We start from the raw sequence: 17,800 nt of genomic DNA, 5'->3' as shown, positions 1-17,800 counted from the left end.
TGATTACTAGAAACTGAGGCTGCAAGGACATATTTGAATAAAAGAAAAATATTATCTTTAATTTTGATGCTAAATTATTATCCAGAAAAGGGTTTTTTTAAGTAATATTTGATGCTGGGATTTCTCTGAGGAAAGTAATTTGATTGAGGCCATATTTTGGCCTGTGATTTTAAAGGGAGAGATAGCCAAATATGACAGAATTGTAATGTCAGTACCATGGCATGGATTTCAAAAATATCTCTTTGGGAATTCCTCAACTCTCCATGCAGAGGCAGAAACATCTACAGCAGGTCTTTTGAGGAGCCCTGTTGTGGGTTTTCTCAGTACTCTGCACCAGGAAAATCTGGGGATACATCTGGTGGGCCTTCTTTGTTCCCCTTAAATGAAGATGTTTATGCATGGCATAGCAAATATGGTATAGAGCACTGTAAGAAAAGTCTATGACATGAAGTATTGTCAGGCAGGACTTTAGCATCCATGTTCCTTTTTGAATAAAAACTAAAATCATGAGTCTATGATATAGAGGCAAAGCAACTTGAATGGAAAATAACTTGCAATAGCAACTCAATGAATGTGCATTATACCAGTTGTTTATAGCATGAAGTTGCATATTGTAATCTGTGCACATAAACATTAGATTATATAAGCAGGCATAACCGAATGGAAAATGAATAGATTTGAAATTTTAGAACATTTTATTAAGAATACTGTCTTTTTTTTTTGGTTGTTGGGCCACACCTGGAGTATTCTGAGTTTGAATAAAGATTTTACTGCATGTGAATAGAAATTGTATTGAATTTATGTATTACTTGAGGTTTGACGGTCATTTTCATGATATTTTTACTTCCCATCCATGAGTATGGAATGTTCTTCCATTTCTTTAGGTCTTATTCAAGTCCTTTCTGACATGTTTTGAAGTTTTCTTGATATAGATATCTTACATCTCACATGTCAACCCATCTGGAACTGGACTTTTATTTTTTTAACAGTATCTCTATTTAAGCAGCGTGATTACAAACATGATTGTAACCTGGTTTCAGTCATAAAAAGAACATCCTCCCTTCACGAGTGCAACAATCCCATCACCACTTCATCTTTCTCTGTTCCCACCTGCCAGTAGTTAAGACAGGCTTTCTATTTCTCTTACTCATTAGTATTATTATGATAGTCTCAATGGAGCTATTTCTCCACCTGCACTCACTGCTCTTTGTGGTGAGCTTCATATTGTGAGCCAGTTCTTCAGGCCCTCATCTCTGGGAACTATATTTCAATAATGTCTTTTACTTTTCTTAAAAGCAATAGATGAGTGAGATAATCTATGTCTCTCTTTGATTCTATGTACATCCCTGTATAGGAAAATTTCATGACTTCATCTCTCCTGATGGCTGTATAATATTCCATTGTGTATATGCACCACAATTTCTTTAGCCATTCACCTTTTGAAGGGCATCCTTTTAGCTTCCAGAGTTTGGCTATTGCAAATAGCACTGCAATGAATATAGGTCTTACAAGATTCCTCTATCCTCTTATTGCTCTCAGTTCTGATCCATTATCTTTCTCTATTTAAATCTCTTTACATTCATTTCTTAACAACTCAGGAACTATAAGTCTCCCCCACCCCCAGTAAGCTGCCACTCAGCTTCCACAGTGGAAGGACACCCTCTCAGGTCCCCATTCTCACTTCAGAAAAATAAAATAAAATAAAATAAAATAAACTGTTGCCAACCATTTCTGATGACTCATTCTATGGGGCCCTTTTACTCTGACCTCCCTTTATTGCTGCTTGCCTTCAGTTTCAGATTCAGAGTGATCCCAGTTTGTGGACACTACCTCATCCCTTACTGCTGCAAACCATTTTTAAACTCTATAAGACCATGCTGTGGGACAAAACTGTAGTCTAGATCTTATTCCCCTCAACTCCTTTAGACTATCACAAAAGACTTGATGAGGATATCTACATTTTCTTTTTATGGTTCTTGCCTCAATAGGTATAACACTGAGTGTGTTTATTTCCATATGTAGAGGTAGCCTCCTCCATCCCCACCTTTCTTTTGCTCATTTGGTTCTGCATAGTAAGAAATTTTAATAGAAAAGTTTTCTTGTGATAAGAACTCAGGTCAAAATGTAGGGTACAGAGATTATTAGTTTTACCCCAAAATACACCAATTATATAATATGGCATCATTCCTTTTTACATAGACATCAAAACCGGAGAAATCTTATGTTTAGAGGGAAATTCTTTTCTATTAGGGTTAAGAACTCATAAATTTTATAATACAGGGGCTGCTTCTACCCTGAACATTTGTCATGAGGACATGACTTAGACTTCATGTGATTGGGCATTGTCTGTCCATCCCTGACCCCAGGATCCTAACCTTAAAACTGGCACAGTTCATTGTACCAGTACCAGGAATCAACCTTATCCCAGGGGAGGCCCTAATACTGCTTTGGCACCAACTGAGCCAGGATAGGTTCATATAACACCCTGAGGACAAGAAAAGAGCAGCAACTTGATCCAAGGGTAGGTTGCCCTACCTTACCACATAATGGTGCGATGAACTTAAAAGTCGGTTCATCCTAGGATGCTTGCAAAAACCAAGATTGCTAATTATAGAAGACTGACAGCAATAAAATGAGACTGAGCAAAACTTTTCCTGGGAGAATTAAGGAAGACTCCAACCAAAGCTTCATCCTGGAATCTGTGCAAAAACCAAGATGTCTAATTGTAAAACTCTCACTTTGACAACCACATCTCAACAGAACATTTTTTTGGCACCATCAAGAAAGATCCTGGGGTTTGACAACTAACATGTACAGAGCATGTTGTCAGTCTTATGATAGTATGCTTCAAGGGCAGAGACACCCTGTATCTCTTAGGCCTTGGGCGTTTTCTTTCCAATTTCCCCAACAATTACTTCACCTATGCAAAAAATATCCCAAAACAAACAAACACAAACGCTTGCCACATATACCCCCATTTAAAAACTTTTGTTTTATTTTTTATATTTTATTTCTTTTATTTCTTTTTTTAATTTTGATTTGATTTATAACATCTAGACAAGGACTCCTGAAGCCCTTTTTTAAAGAATCATTGAACATGAACCCCCCTGTTCTGCCTCATATTTCTTTTGTACAAATTGAGAATAAGAAGTAAATGGGACATAAGGCCAAGTGGTCTCATCAAGATTGAGTGGAAATAAAAAATGGCCAGGCCTTAATACCCCATCCAAATTCAACAACAGAATCAAGAGACCTGGCTATACACTCTGAAATCACTCCTGACTTGGGAGACCATATATGGGACACCGGGGGATCGAATCATGGTCCATCCTAAACTAGCACTTGCATGGCAGAAATATTACCTCTAGTTCCACTGCTCTGGCCCCTTCAGAAGTCATCTTAATAAAGATAGGAGTAAAACCTGAGTGTACAGCTCTGAATACCACAGGAAATGTCCTAAAATCCCTTGGTTATCACTGGAGGATGATTCAGGTATTCCCCAGAACTGGAACCCACAAGCTTCGAACAGCATCTCATTCTTAGACTCTTGCAGTGACCATTGGCCTGGTTGGGTAAGAATAGCCAGGAATATTTCTGAAGCACTACCTCAGAGTCCTCAAACAAAAAACTAAAACACAACCACAATGTTGATTCAGTTGAGCAAATGGGGTAATTTATTGTCAAAGATAAAGTGTAAGTAGTAAGTAGGTCAGGATTAAGCATCAAATGGATTTCTGGAGATAATTGTTGAGAAAACCCACCCAACCATAATCTTACAGATGTATGTTATTCTGCTGATACAGACATTGCCACTTCAATAATAGAAGGACTGAAGATTTCTGCACCACCCAGGACACAAGCATAAAATGGCTCAAACCCAGGGAGACCCTCAAGGAAAGGGCCCAGGGACCATATCAGATTCAGTCCAAGAGCTTCCATTTTGACATTGGAATGTAGACTTCAGAGAAGGTTCCCAGGGGTCCATGACACAACTTGGCTACATTGATCCAATGTGTTAGTTGATGAGATCTGTCCTGGGCAGTGCTGGCCAAGTCTCCAATGCAGGTATTTTTACTATTTTTAGTTCTTCTATTAAACTGGGCCCCTACTGCCTGGACAGTGGGGGCCATATAGTTTCCATTCTCTTTCCTTTGGCAGAGGCTCAATCCCAAGCAGTGTTCGGCCACTAACATTTGGAAGAGCTCTAGGAGGAAAGGAGAGTGTCTTCAGGAGAAGGTACAGCCAAGGATTTTCATGCAGGATTCACAGATGGAGCTGCAGATTCAGAATCAACCCCCCCCCCCCCAATGTGGAAGTGGCTGAGACTTGCTGCTACCTGAAGGTGCACAGCCTTAAACCCCTGGGACCTCAGAGCTATTGGAGTCATTTTGCACTGTCCCCCCTTGGCCCTGACTGACTCAACTTCTAGAAGGCATCCCATGCCCTTTTCCTCAGGGGGCCCCCAACCTTTCCTGTTCCCTCTCTTCCACCCCATTAAGAGACACATGGGCTGGGGGGTGGGACACCATGTGCTTGATCTCCCTGCCAGTGGTGTCTCCACCAGGCAGCTTCTAGGGCCTGAGGCTGCCCTGACTCCTGGTAGATGGATGGGAAGCAGAAAATGGTTGCCCATTGGGAACCTAGGCCCCCTCCCACTGATGGGCTTTCTGTCTCTCTGAGAGCCTCTGCAGCTCTGTCCAGCTTCATTTCTGTCCATTTCTAGGCTCTCTGTCCCGGGGACACCAAGGGATCTGGTGGTAGGAAGGTTGAAGGGTAGGATACAAGTGAAACTCGAGGGCAGGAGGCCTGTGGATGAAACTCAGGGCTTAGTGGAGGGAGGCCCGTGCATTTCCGCCAGGAACCCTATACTTACTGAGTCTATCCAAGTAAAGTGCTGTGCCAGCAGCTGGGGAGGGAAGGCCAGGAAGTCTGCATAGGTTGACTGCTTGTTCCGCCCCTTGCTCTGGGAGCAGGAAGGCTCTGCAGCTGGAGCCGATTCTCTTTCCCCTCCAGCAGCTCCTTGTGCATTTCCCAGTTCTGCAGTTGATGCTGCATGTGCTCCAACCCTGCTGCTTGCTCTCGTGTCCATTGAGGTACTAAAGTCATGCTGCACCCTGAGGTTCCCACACACCTCACGGGGTCCAGCAGCACAGTCTGAACTGGTGTTCATGAAATGTCCTCAGTGGCGAGTTGGGGACAAATCTGCAAGCACTGGAACAAGAGCAAAATTGCATGAGCCAGCTCTCTGAACTGGTGTCCAGGTGCCCTTGCAGGAAAGAGCCCCGAGAGGACAGAAAGCCCAGTTCTGCCTCCTCCCTGGTCTAGACCCCATGCAGTCTCCTTACACTCTGGCTCTGCCTCCTTGAGCCTCAGTTAGTTAAAGGTGTGCAACACGTTTTATTCAACTGCCAAAGATATTTGCCTGTGTACAGTCTCTGGGGATCCTGATCCAGTGGGTCCTCCACAAGGTTTCAGGATCTCCTATGGAGCGTTGGACCCAGGAACGGAAGTAAGGATACAGTGAGCTGAGGAGGAGTATGAGGGAGGAACCTCATATGCCTGGAATTCCTCCATTACAGGCCAGGCCAGGCACTGAACCTCAGCTGGACACTCTCACCTATGCATGAGCCCATCCAGATTCTCCAGGGGCATGATCAAGGGCAGTCGAGGGAAAGTTCCTAAGAATAAGGTAGGGAGGGTCCATGTTGGTGTGACTTGTGTTGGCAACCAACCGCCCTAGTGGTACTGGGCCCTGCCTTCACACTCAGCATGCTGCAGGCCTCAGCAGGACACAGACCTGATCTCTGTGCAGTTTGTGTGGAAAGGAGGGACACACAGTTACGGAAAGCCCTGTGAACAGGTAGAGGATCTTCCCAGGAATTTCAGCCCCTCAGAAACATGGCAAAGGAGATGTGCCACATTTACAGGCAGTGGGAATTAGAAAGGAATAGCAAATATGAGGAATAGTCTCAGTGATTTTGATTTAAAATCAAAATGCTCACCATGTATAGCTTATGAAAAAATGTTCCAGTGAGAGGTCATGAAGCATTTGCACTAAACATCTTAACACAAGAAAGAGAGCCAGAGAGATAACACAGTGGGAAGGGTGATTCCTTGCCCAGTAGGACCCGGATTCATTTGTGGCATCCCATAGACTCCCCTGAGCCTGCAAGGCTTGATATCTGAGTATACACCAGAAGTAAAATAAGAGCACTGACAGGTACGGCCCATAAGTCAAAATAATAATAACAACAACAATAATAAAAACACAAGGATTAGGGATTTCAGTTGTCTGTTCTGGCAGAACTGTCCAAACATAGGCCTATGACATTCCATCATTTCCCCTCCTAATAGGCCTGCAATTCTCCTGGCTTGAACACAAGCTTAAGGGAGACCCAATCTTCAGAGAACCCTAGAGTCTTATGAGACATCAATCTCTTAATTGTACCTGGTCTGGGAGGGGTGGCATCTCAGCCGTGAAGGCCTCACCCTGCTCACAATAACTCCAGAGCACTGCCCACTGTGCTTGGTGACCTGATGCTTTAGGCCTTTGCCTATTTGGCGAGGACTGAATGAACCCTTTCATCAACTCCTTCATGGTGACAGGCTAAGAAATCTACAAAGACAATCTAGTGGCGGGGCCAGGAAGTCAAAGGGTCTTTAGAGCTTGTCTGTGGGTCTAGGGTTAAAAGCCTCACAGATACACAGTCCTGCGGGCACAGACGCTCCCTTTTGCCACAGCTGAGATGGCCAATACCTTTAGTCAAGTGGAGTTCAGCATTTTTGGGATGTCATTGGTCCCTAAGATTACCTCCTTAAAAATCAATAATGCCTAAATACCTCTATTGCTATATTCTGTGCCATGACTATGTTCAGCTATTTTTTTTATAAACTAACTTAATTTCCATCATTTCTCTATTTAATAATACAGTTATTTCTAAGAATCAGAAAATATGTCTAGGTACCTTAGAGCTGACTGATTCCTAGGGCTCACAGTTGAAACAAGAACAGAGAAAATGAAGGTTTTTGGTGTATTGTAAAGTATGGAGCATCTCCCTCAAGTCCGTTATCCTTAAAGGGCTATTCAAGACGTTTAAAGAAGATCTTCGTGGAGAGCTGGAGAAAGAGCAGAGAGTGACACTGACCTAGGACCCCAATACCTCCAACCCTGCCTCATTCTCTTCTTGGAACTCAAAAGTGTGCGTCTTGGACAGAGTGCCCAGGACCTGTCCTGCCATCCTCACCTCTTGGAGAGCAACAGCCGGGTGCTGGCCTCGTGTGGCTTCACTGCTCGCAGCCAGTACTGGGAATTGAAATTGGGCTCCAAAAACTGTTGGGCCTTTGGGGAAGCCCGCGGGAGCATGCGTATCATGGGCCTCTCGTGCTTCGCCCCCCGAGAAGGGCATCTGGGCGCAGCAGCTCAATAACGGAAAGTACTGGGCTGTGACCAGCCCTCAACGGACGCCCCTCAATTCCGGGCCTCTGTCCTGCGTGCCTGTGGCTCTGAATGTGTAGGTGGGTGCCTACTCTGCTGAGGACATGTATCATTCTCCACCTTCCTAGACAATTTCCAGGGGTGAGCGTTCCCTTTTATTTAGGTCTGTTTCATGGGGCCCTACTAGTGGATCTGGCCTGGAAGGTATCTCCTGGCTTCTCGGCCCCATGAAAGGTGGATTGCTCACAGAATAGGGAGATTTAGCCTCCTGTCCTCTCCTCCATTTTTTTGGCCATTGGGGAGTTGGGATAGTTTGAGTCACACCCCTTAGTGCTCAGGACTCACTCCTGGCTTTGTGCTCAGTCCCGGTGGAGTCCACAGACTCGGCTTCTGGTCCATCTCCTGAAAGGTAAATGCCTACACGTTGCTCTTTCTCCAGCCCACTTCCTCTCTCTCCAGCCTGCACTATCATACAGTACTGATTAGTGGGGGAAAAGGGGCCTCTCTTCCAACCAGCTGTTCCCTAATGGGCTTAGAAGAAATGAACTCATGGTCATCTGGGCACAATTAACTGAGGCCCTTTGAACTTGTGGGTCCTGTCCATGCATAATCTTAGCATCTGGTTGAGGCTGAAGCTGTGAAGGAGCTGTTGAGGACTGGAGACTTGCTCTCACAGAGAAGGCTTCCTCCCTCTGCTTTCCTGTCCTCACCCAGGAAGGCTTTCTGTTGCCAAAGGACCACAAAAGCCTTGGCTCTGTGCTGATCTCATTTTGCAAATGGGGTACTTTGGGCTAGAAGTGTTCATGAGGGGTTAAGCCCAGGACAACAACAGCATTAGCCTTCCCCTCTGAAATCTACAGAATGCTCTGTGTCACTTGAGCTGTGGATAGCTGTTTATCTTCACTTTGCCTAAACTCCTTTCAAGTGTTATGGTAAAGGAGTCAAAGGGAGAGTAAAATGGGCTTGACTTAACTGTGGCTTTCATTCAATCCTTGACACTGTCTACAGGTCCCTCAAGCCTTGAGCATCTGCAGGTGTGGCCCCCAAAACAAGACCCATCAACTGCCAAAGTGTAGTTTCCCTTAGGCAAAGAGGAGTTTCAGATTCTGGGATGCTCAGGGGCTACTTCTGGTTCTACACTCAGGAATCACTCCTAGTAATCTGGGGAATGATATTGGATGTTAGATATCAAACTTAGGCAAATTCCCTACCCACTGTTATTGCTCCTGCCCCAATTCTGGAATTTTCAAACACAGGACAGCAAACCGCTTTGATGGATGCTTGGAAAAATGTGCCTTGAGAGCTTCCTTCTGGAGCTTAACAAAAATATGTCAACCTCAGAGGACCTTTGTATTACAGCCTGCTTAGCCTATGTTCTGATGGACATTCTTCCTTTGGCTTCTGTATGGGGCGCTGGTAAGTGCACCCCAGGAAGATAGAAATACAGACTGTGAGATCAAAAGAAATCCACAAAAAAACAAATAAAAAAAACCATCTGCCAATCTTCCCCCTATATTTAAACTTTATTCATTTAATTTTCTCTATTTCTTCATTCATATATTTTGTTCCTTTTCTTTTTTAAATTTAATTTATATTTATTGCTTTTATTATTTTTATATTTATATATGTATTGCTTTTTATTGCCTTTGTATTTTAAAGAACCATAGAAGATCAATTTATATTTATTGCTTTTTATTGCCTTTGTATTTTAAAGAACAATAGAAGATGAGTTATCTTCTGCCTGAAGCTACATCCCCTAATCACCACTGGAAATGACCTTAAAGTCTTTGGGTCTCACTGGACAATTTTTCAGGCAATCCCCAGCACTGGCATCACAAGGTTGGGAGAGCAGCTCATCCTTAGACTCTTGCAGTGAACATTGGCTTGGTTTAGTGAGAATGGCTAGGAGTATATGATTATATATACTGGCAGTGCTAGAAGATAGTCATTAAATCCAAATATGCTTCACTCAATGTGTCCCCAGTTCCTTCTCTTTCCAAGGAAGCCACAACCCCCTGATCATCACAGCTCCCCAACAGTACCTGGGACAGTGGCTGCCACATGGCCGTGTAAAGACTTAATCTATGGATGCAAAACCCCCAGTCCCCCTCCAGAATTCCACTGTTTCCCGAGTAGCAAAAATTTTCAGTGATGTTTTTGGCCCTGTTATAAAATCATTTACATTTGCTATAGGATGCAAAGGTTCCCTATTCCCTGTAACCTCCGGATCTCCATTTCCTAACTCTACTCTCCCTTCAGGGTCAGACTTGGAGACTTGGTTCCAAGTGTTTTCAATCTGCCAACTGAGGAAGTAGTGAGTGCACAAATGATTGTGTGTGCAGAGGAGAGATCATTCAATTTCTTGCATTCCCGAGAAGAGGCAGAACCGTGAGTTGGGATTTGGAGCCCTGACTAGCATCCTTCACCTCAATGACTGACACCCTTCTAAGATGGGGCAGGAACAATAGGGGTCCTGGGGCTCATCACTAGCCACCTCAGCACTGGAAGGAAGACTTCTGCACCACCCTGGAAACAAGCCGGAAATGGAGACCAGTGGTTCAAACCCACAAGGGAAGGGTCCCGGGACCATGCCAGCTTGAGTCCATGAGCTTCACTCTGACATTGGAATGCAGACTTCAGGGAGGGTCCCCAGGGGTCCATGACACTCTTTGGCTACATTGACCCAATGTTCTAGTCACCAAGCCCTGTCCTGGAGAGTGCTCGTCATGTCTCCAATGCAGGTGGTGATGACAGTTTTAGTCATTTTTATCATTTGGGGCCACCACTGCCTGTAAGTGGGGGCCCATATTCTCCGTTTGGTTTCCTTTGACAGAGGCTCGATCTCAGGCAGTGTTCAGGGATTAGCATCTGGAAGAGCTCCTGGAGGAAGAGTGTCATCAGGAGATGCTACAGTCCATAATAGTCACATGAGGATTCACAGGTCAAGCTGCAAGTTCAGAACCCCCCATATGGAAGTTGCTGGGTTTGCTGGGACCTCAACAGCAATCGGAGTTGTTTTTGCTCTCTCCCCTCCTTGCCTTTGACTGACTTAACTTCTAGAAGGTGGCCCATGCCCTCCACTTCAGGGAACCTCCCCTTCATGTTCCGGCTCTTCCTCCCCATTACGAGACACCTGGGCAGGGGCAGGACAGCATCATGCTCTTGGTCTCCCTGCTAGTGATGTCTCCTGAAGGCAGCTTCTAAGGAGCTGAGGCTGCCCTGAATCGTGGTAGATGGATGGGAAGCAGGGAATTGATTGCTCCCTAACTTCTGGCTACATGAGCATTCCTCTTATGGGTTATTCTGCCTTTCTGAGGGCCTCTGTGTTCAGGTCTGTCAAGCCTAGTGTTTCTCCTTTAGATCCTGGGATCTAACTAGTGGTAGGATGGTTGAGGGGGAGGATCCATTTGAACCTCGAAAACAGGGGGCCTGTGGAGGCAACTCAGGGTTTAGTATAGGGAGGCTCCTGCATCCCAGTCCAGAACCCTGTGCTTACTGTATCTATCCAGGTAAAGTGCAGTGCCAGCAGCTAGGGTGGAAAAACCAGGAATTCTGCGAAGTTGGACTCGGTGTTCCTGCCCTCCTTCTGGGCACAGGCAGGCTCTGCACCTGGAGCCAGCTCCCTCTCCCCTGCTCGATGTGCATTTCCCAATTCTGCAGTTTCTGCTGCATGTGTCCCCAAATCTGCTGTTGGCTCTCCTGTGTCAATTGAGGTGCTAAATCTGTGCTGCACTCCTGAAGCTTCCTGAGACCACATGGGGTCTAGCAGCACATCTGAACTGGTATTCTTGAGGGGTCCTCAATCCTGGTCTTTTCAGCAAAGACTGGAGGTCTGGGCTGCTCAGCAGGAGGCACTGGAGCAAAAGCAACATGACATGGGCCAGGGACTCTGGACTGGTGGCCGGGTGCCCTTGCAGGAAAGAGCCCGAGAGGACAGAAAGCCCAGCCCTGCCTTCTCTCTGATCTCTGCCCAGGGTAGGCTCCTTACACTGTGGCTCTGCCTTCCTGGACTCCAGCTTTCCCAGTGGGCCACAGGACTGTTTGTTTCCACAGACGTTGGCCTGTGTACAAGCTCTGGGGATCCTGATCCAGTGGATCGTCCACAGGCTTTCAGGATCTCCTATGTAGCGTTGGACAGAGGAAACCAAATAGGGATTCATGGAGCTGGGGAGGCATGGTAACAGGAGCCTGTGGAGGAAACTCAGAGCTTATTGGGGAGAGGACCGTGCAGCCCAGTTCTGAAACCTGTGCTCACTGCATCTAGCCAGGTAAAGTGCTGTGCCAGCAGCTGGGTAGGGAAGGCCAGGAATTCTGCAATGGTGGACTCCTTGCTGCTCCCCTCCTGGGCAGGCACTGCACCTGGAGCCAGCTCCCACTCCCCTGCTTGGTGGGCATATCTTAATTCTGCAGTTGAAGCTGCATGGGTCCCAAAATCTGCTGCTGGCTCTTCTGTGCTAAAGCTGTGCTGCAATCCCAAAGTCAGTCCCCTGAGACTTCTAGTCCTTCTAGACCCCTAGTTCTCACAGGGTCTAGCAGTACATCTGAACTGGTGTTCTTGAGGGGTCCTCAATCGTGGTCTTTTCAGCAAAGACTGGGGGTCTGGGCGGCTCAGCAGGAGGCACTGGAGCAAGAGCAAAATGTCATTAGCCAGGGACTCTGGACTGGTGTCCAGATACCTTTGCAAGAAAGAGCCCGAGAGGACAGAGAGCCCAGCCCTGCCTCCTCCTGGTTCGGTCCAGTGCAGGCTCCTTACACTTGGCTCTGGCTCACTGGGCTTCAGTTCTTTCAAGAGCGCCACACGTCTCAATTTGTCCAAAGATATTAACCTGTGCAAGGCTATGGAAATCTTAATCCATAGTGTCCTCCACAGGCTTTCAGGATCTTCTATGTAGCATTGGACCCAGGAATTCAAATAGGGATACATCGAGCTGGGGAGGAGAATGGCTGGAGGAGCTTCAGATACCTGGAATTCCTCCATTACAGGCCAGGAAAGGCACTGCACCCGCTGCCCCCCCCCCCCCCCCACTCATCTGTGCATGAGCAAATGCAGGCTCTCCCTGGGGATGGTTAAGGGCAGTCAAGGGAAAATGACAAAAAAGAGTGTGGAGAGGGTCCATTTTGGTATGACTTCTAGTAGCAGCAAACTGACTAGAGTGTTCATGGTCCCTGACTTTACACTTGGCATGCCTCAGGCCTCCACAGAACACAGACCTGATCTATATGCAGACTCTGGGGGAAGGAGGGACACACAGTCAGGAAAAGACCCGTGAACTTGTAGGAGATTTTCCCAGGAATTCCAGCCCCTTAGAAACATGGCAAAGTAGATATTCCAGGTTTACAGGCAGTGGAACTTACGAAGGAATAGCAAATATGGGGCATTGTCTCAGGGATTTTGATTTAAAATTGAAATGCTAACCACTCCTAGAATATACGTATAGCCTCTAAGAGATGTCCCAGTGAGAGGTCATGGGACATCTGCACTAAACATCTAAACACAAGCAGAGGGCCAGAAAGATAGCCCAGCTGGTAGGGTGATACTTGCCCAATGTGACCGATTGCATTCTTGGCATCTCATAGATTTTCCTGAGCCTGCAATTTGTGAATTCTGAGTATAGGCCAGGAGTAAAATATGAGCACTGCCAGGTATGGCTCACAAACAAAAATAATGATTTGGTAATAAAAATAATAAAAATATAAAGGAGGATTGAGGATTCAGTTGTCTACTCTTTTGGCAGTGTGTGGACCCAAGGACTGTCCAATCAGAGGCCTGTGACATTTCCCCCTGTCCCTCCTACTAGATCTGCAAGTCTCCTAACACAAATACAAGCATAAGGGGGACCCAACCTTCAAACAACTCTTGTGTCTTATGAGTCTAAAAGGAAGGAAAATATAATCTGATGACAACAGATTGTAGTTGAATAATAGAAAAGACAAAGAATTAAGAACTTCCAGACTGCAAACAAACAGCATTAAATAACATAATTAAAAGGCAACTTAGGTTCATAGGTGCCAGGTAGTGAAGTTGCCAGGTCGTGAAGAGTGCCAGGTGTTTAAGAGGCACCACTGCAGTGGTGATATATTTGTATGCAGTTGAGATCAACAACTCTAAATTGGGAGGCCGATGTGATGTGCCTTTTCCCTGTGGTGCGGACTTGAGTTGGCAGGACAGGTCATTACTACAGACAGAAGGATACACAAACACCTGTTAGTCACAGTCCGGGTGCCCCATCTGGTGTCTGCCCAGTGGCTGATTCTGACTTCCAGGCAGTCAAAGATAATCTCATAGGAACAATGGAGGGAGCCATGGAGGCAGCTGTGGATGGACCTACAAACAGGCCATACTTGCCCTTGACCAGGTGAGGTCTCTTTTCACTGGTCTGTCCCATTCACCCTCTCAATGTTATGGAACTAAGTCCCAATGGCATATACTAACTCCAGCTTGTAGTTGTCTGAAGCTTGTTAGAACATTGTGATACCAAAAAAAAAAAAAAAAGAAAAAAAAAAAGAAAAGAAAGGGGCCGGGAAGGTGGCGCTAGAGGTAAGGTGTCTGCCTTACAAGCGCTAGCCAAGGAACAGACCGCGGTTCGATCCCCCGGCATCCCATATGGTCCCCCCAAGCCAGGGGCGATTTCTGAGCACATAGCCAGGAGTAACCCCTGAGCGTCAAACGGGTGTGGCCCAAAAAAACCAAAAAAAAAAAAAAAGAACATTGTGATACATCATTTATAATTCAGTTCTTCTGATATCAGAGGGAAGAAGATGAAAACGGGTAGCTGTTTTTTATGTGTCTTTGTGTGAGATGCTACGGGCATCTCCTCAAAAAAACTGTGGTTTGGTACTGGAGATTTGCACACTTAACTAATAATTGAACAGAGCACTGATTGGTTCCTTGTTTTTCTATTTAGTCAGTGCCCTATAAATCTAAAAGTGCCATTGAGATCTTTCTCACTTTCCCAAGATGGAAACTGGGACTTGATTTTCAACTATACTTTCAGGAACAAGTCAGAATGATTAAAATTGCTAAAACATTTTGTAGAATATATATTTTTCAAAGACAATTTTTAAAGAAAAATTTTTATATTTTGTAATATTTTAGTTTTTGGGTCACATTGGCAGTGCTCAGGGGTTTCTCCTGGCTCTACACTCAGAAATTGCTCTGGGCAGGCTTGAAGGACCATATGCGATGCTGGGATTCAAACCATCATCATTCTGCATGCAAGGCAAACCACCTTACCTCCATGCTATCTCTCCAGCCCCATTTTCTATTATTTTAAAACTTAGGAATAGAATTTTGTGTCATTCCTGTCCTTGGGGTTAAATCAAAGTGCTTACATATCAAATGTCTATATTTTTCTGAGTTTACTTGTCTGAGTTTTCTCCTTGGTCATTTATTTTTGTACTTTTATATTAATTCACATTTTACTCTCAACACAGTCAGCCCCGAGTAAGCCATTGGTTCCATATTTGAGTTCCTCTGTGAACTTCTCACTTTGCCTCCGAAAAGAAAAAATATATATTTTTGTTTTTGGTCAACACTTCGTGATGCTCAGGGGTTATTCCTAACTATACTCTCAGAAGTCACCCCTGACTTAGGGGACCATATAGGATGCTGGGAATCAAACTGAGGTCTATCCTGGATCTGCATCATGAAAGGCAAATACATTACTTCTGTGCTACTGCTTGGCTCTGAGAAAAAAAATTTAAGTACTCTGCCCCATCCCATAAGGGTCAGGCATCCAACTACAACCTATGAATATCTCTAATGTCTGTCTGCAAGTGGGTCTGAGTGTATATGTAGTGGACTCCTCTGTCTAATCTGTATTTTAAGTAACTCCTGCCTAAATACATAGGTCCTGTTTTATTGAATCCCTCCTTTCCAATTCCCGATAACCACTTACAAATCTTTTATCCTTTTATGCTCTCAGTCCTGATCCATTATCTCTCCCCAATTAAACCTTTTTTCCTCAAGTCTTAACAACCAAGGAACCAAGACTGTCTCCCTGTCCCAGTAAGCTGCCAGTGAGCTCCCAAAGAGAAAGGAAGCCTCTAGGGGCCCCCATCTGTCACTCTAGAAGGAAGCTGCAGCCACTGCTCCTGCTGACTCATTCTATGTGGCCCTTTTTCTCCCAACTACCTTCATTGTGGACTATTTCTTGCTATCAGCTTCAGCTTCACAGGGACCCTCAATTGGAGGACACTACCTGATCCTTTACTGCTGCAGACCTTTATAAGACAAAGACCATGGTAAGGGACAAAAATATGTCCTTCATCTGATCTTATTTTCTCCCTCCCTTTCGCAGAATATCACAGAAGACTTGATGAGGATATCTACATTTCTTTGAATGTGTTTTTCCTTAAAAGTTATAACTCTTAGTGTGTTTTTATAGATTTGTAGAGGTAGTCTCCTTTATCCCCTCCATTCCCCAATATTTTTGCTTGTGGGGTTCTGCTTAGTAAAAAATTCTGTTAGAAAAGTCTTCCTTGGGATAAGAATTTAGGTCAAAAATATGGCACAGAGACTGTATAGATGTCATTTTACCTCCAAATACATCAATAATAATAATAGGGCATCATTTCTTTTTGCATGGGCACACTAAAATGAAGAAATCTTATGTATAGAGGGAAGTTCTCATCTAATAGGATAAGAACACATACATTTTATTATATAGGGGTTCCATCTACTTTGAACATTTGTCATGGGGACATGACTCAGACCTCATGTGATTGGATATTGACTGTCTAACTGTAAACCCAGATATCAATCTAATAACTGGCACAGTTTTCTGCACCCGCATTAGGAATCAACCCACCTCTGGGGAGGCCCTAATACTGTTTTGGCACAAATTTGTGCCAGGGTAGGTTCATATTATGCCCTGAAGTCAAGGAAAGTGCAACAACTTGATCTAAAGGCAGGTTGCCCTATTCACCTCATAATGCTGAGATGATATCAAGAGTCCATCCATCCTAGGATCTGTGCATAAACCAAGATCACTACAAAGGACTGACTACAACAACTGCCAAAGAGCAGAGCTTTTACTAGGTCCATAAAGAAAGACACTATCCAAGGTTTTATCCAAGGATCTGTGCAAAAATTAAAATCTCTCATTATGGAGGACTGAGACAACCTCCAATGAGTTGAACTTTTCCTGGCACCTATTACAAAAAACCTTCGGGTTTGACCACTAACATATACAGAGCCTATAGTCAGTGTCATGATAGTATGCTTCAAGGGTAGAGACATCCTGTATCTCTTAAATTTTCCATTCCACCATAGAGATATAGCATATTGCTTGAAGCAGATTGCAACTGAGTGGAGAGAGATGAGAGCTGAGTTCCAGGCTCTGCTGGCCTTCCTTGTGGAGCAGGAGGGCTGAATCCTGAGCTAACTGGAAAAACTCTCACAGAGTTGATGCAGAAGCAGAATGAAATCTTGACCCAGCTAGGGGACAATATAACCCAACCATTGAAACTTAGTAGGCAGCTGCAGGAAACAATGAGCAAGGATGACCTCGAATTCCTTCAGGAGTTTAAAAACACACTCAAGAGATGTAGTCATGTACCTGCCCACAAACCTACCACAGTCTCTTCTAAAACTAAAAGTATGAAATATCTCTCTCAATTCTGTTATCCTTAAGGTGATGGGAAGGTTGCCCTGGTGAAGGTGGTGTTCTTTATATGACTGAAAACCAAAAACAATCATATTTGTAATTAAGGTTTTTTAATAAAAATATTTTAAAAAAAAGAAATGAAAATGGGGAGACCACTACAGATAATACAGATATCCAAAGGATAATTAGAGACTACTTTAGGAAACTAAGTGCCATGAAACATGAGATCCTGGAGGAAATGGGAAAAAAAAAAGAAAAATGTAAGACATTGTTTTAATAATGTCCAGAGACAATAGAGGTGAGGGCCAAAGAACCGGCTCATGATATGAAGCTCACCACGGTTTGGTGAGTGCAGTTAGAGAAATGACTAAATTAAGAACTACCATAACAATGTTGATGAGTGTGAGAAGTAGAATGCCTGTCTCATATACAGGCAGGGAGTGGGCGAAGATGATGAAGGGGAGCATTGGTGGTTTTATTTACACTGGTGAAGGGGGGAGTTCTTTCTGTGACTGAGGCCCAAAAACTACAAGCATGCTTGTAATCATGATGCTTAAACAACAAATAAATAATTTAATTAAAAAACAAGAGAAATAATGGATAGGGCATGCTTCAATTTCTTACATGTCACAGATAAAATAGAGAATTACATAATTAAAGTTGAAGAAAAATTAAAGAAAGGAAGAGCCAGAGAAGTGTTTTCTCTTTTTTAACTCAGTAAGTGGACATAATAATACAGTTACATATGGAAAATTTC

This window comes from Suncus etruscus, chromosome 17 (assembly GCF_024139225.1).
Source record: "Suncus etruscus isolate mSunEtr1 chromosome 17, mSunEtr1.pri.cur, whole genome shotgun sequence".
NCBI lineage: Eukaryota > Metazoa > Chordata > Mammalia > Eulipotyphla > Soricidae > Suncus > Suncus etruscus.
Note: the sequence above shows the minus strand (reverse complement) of the source record.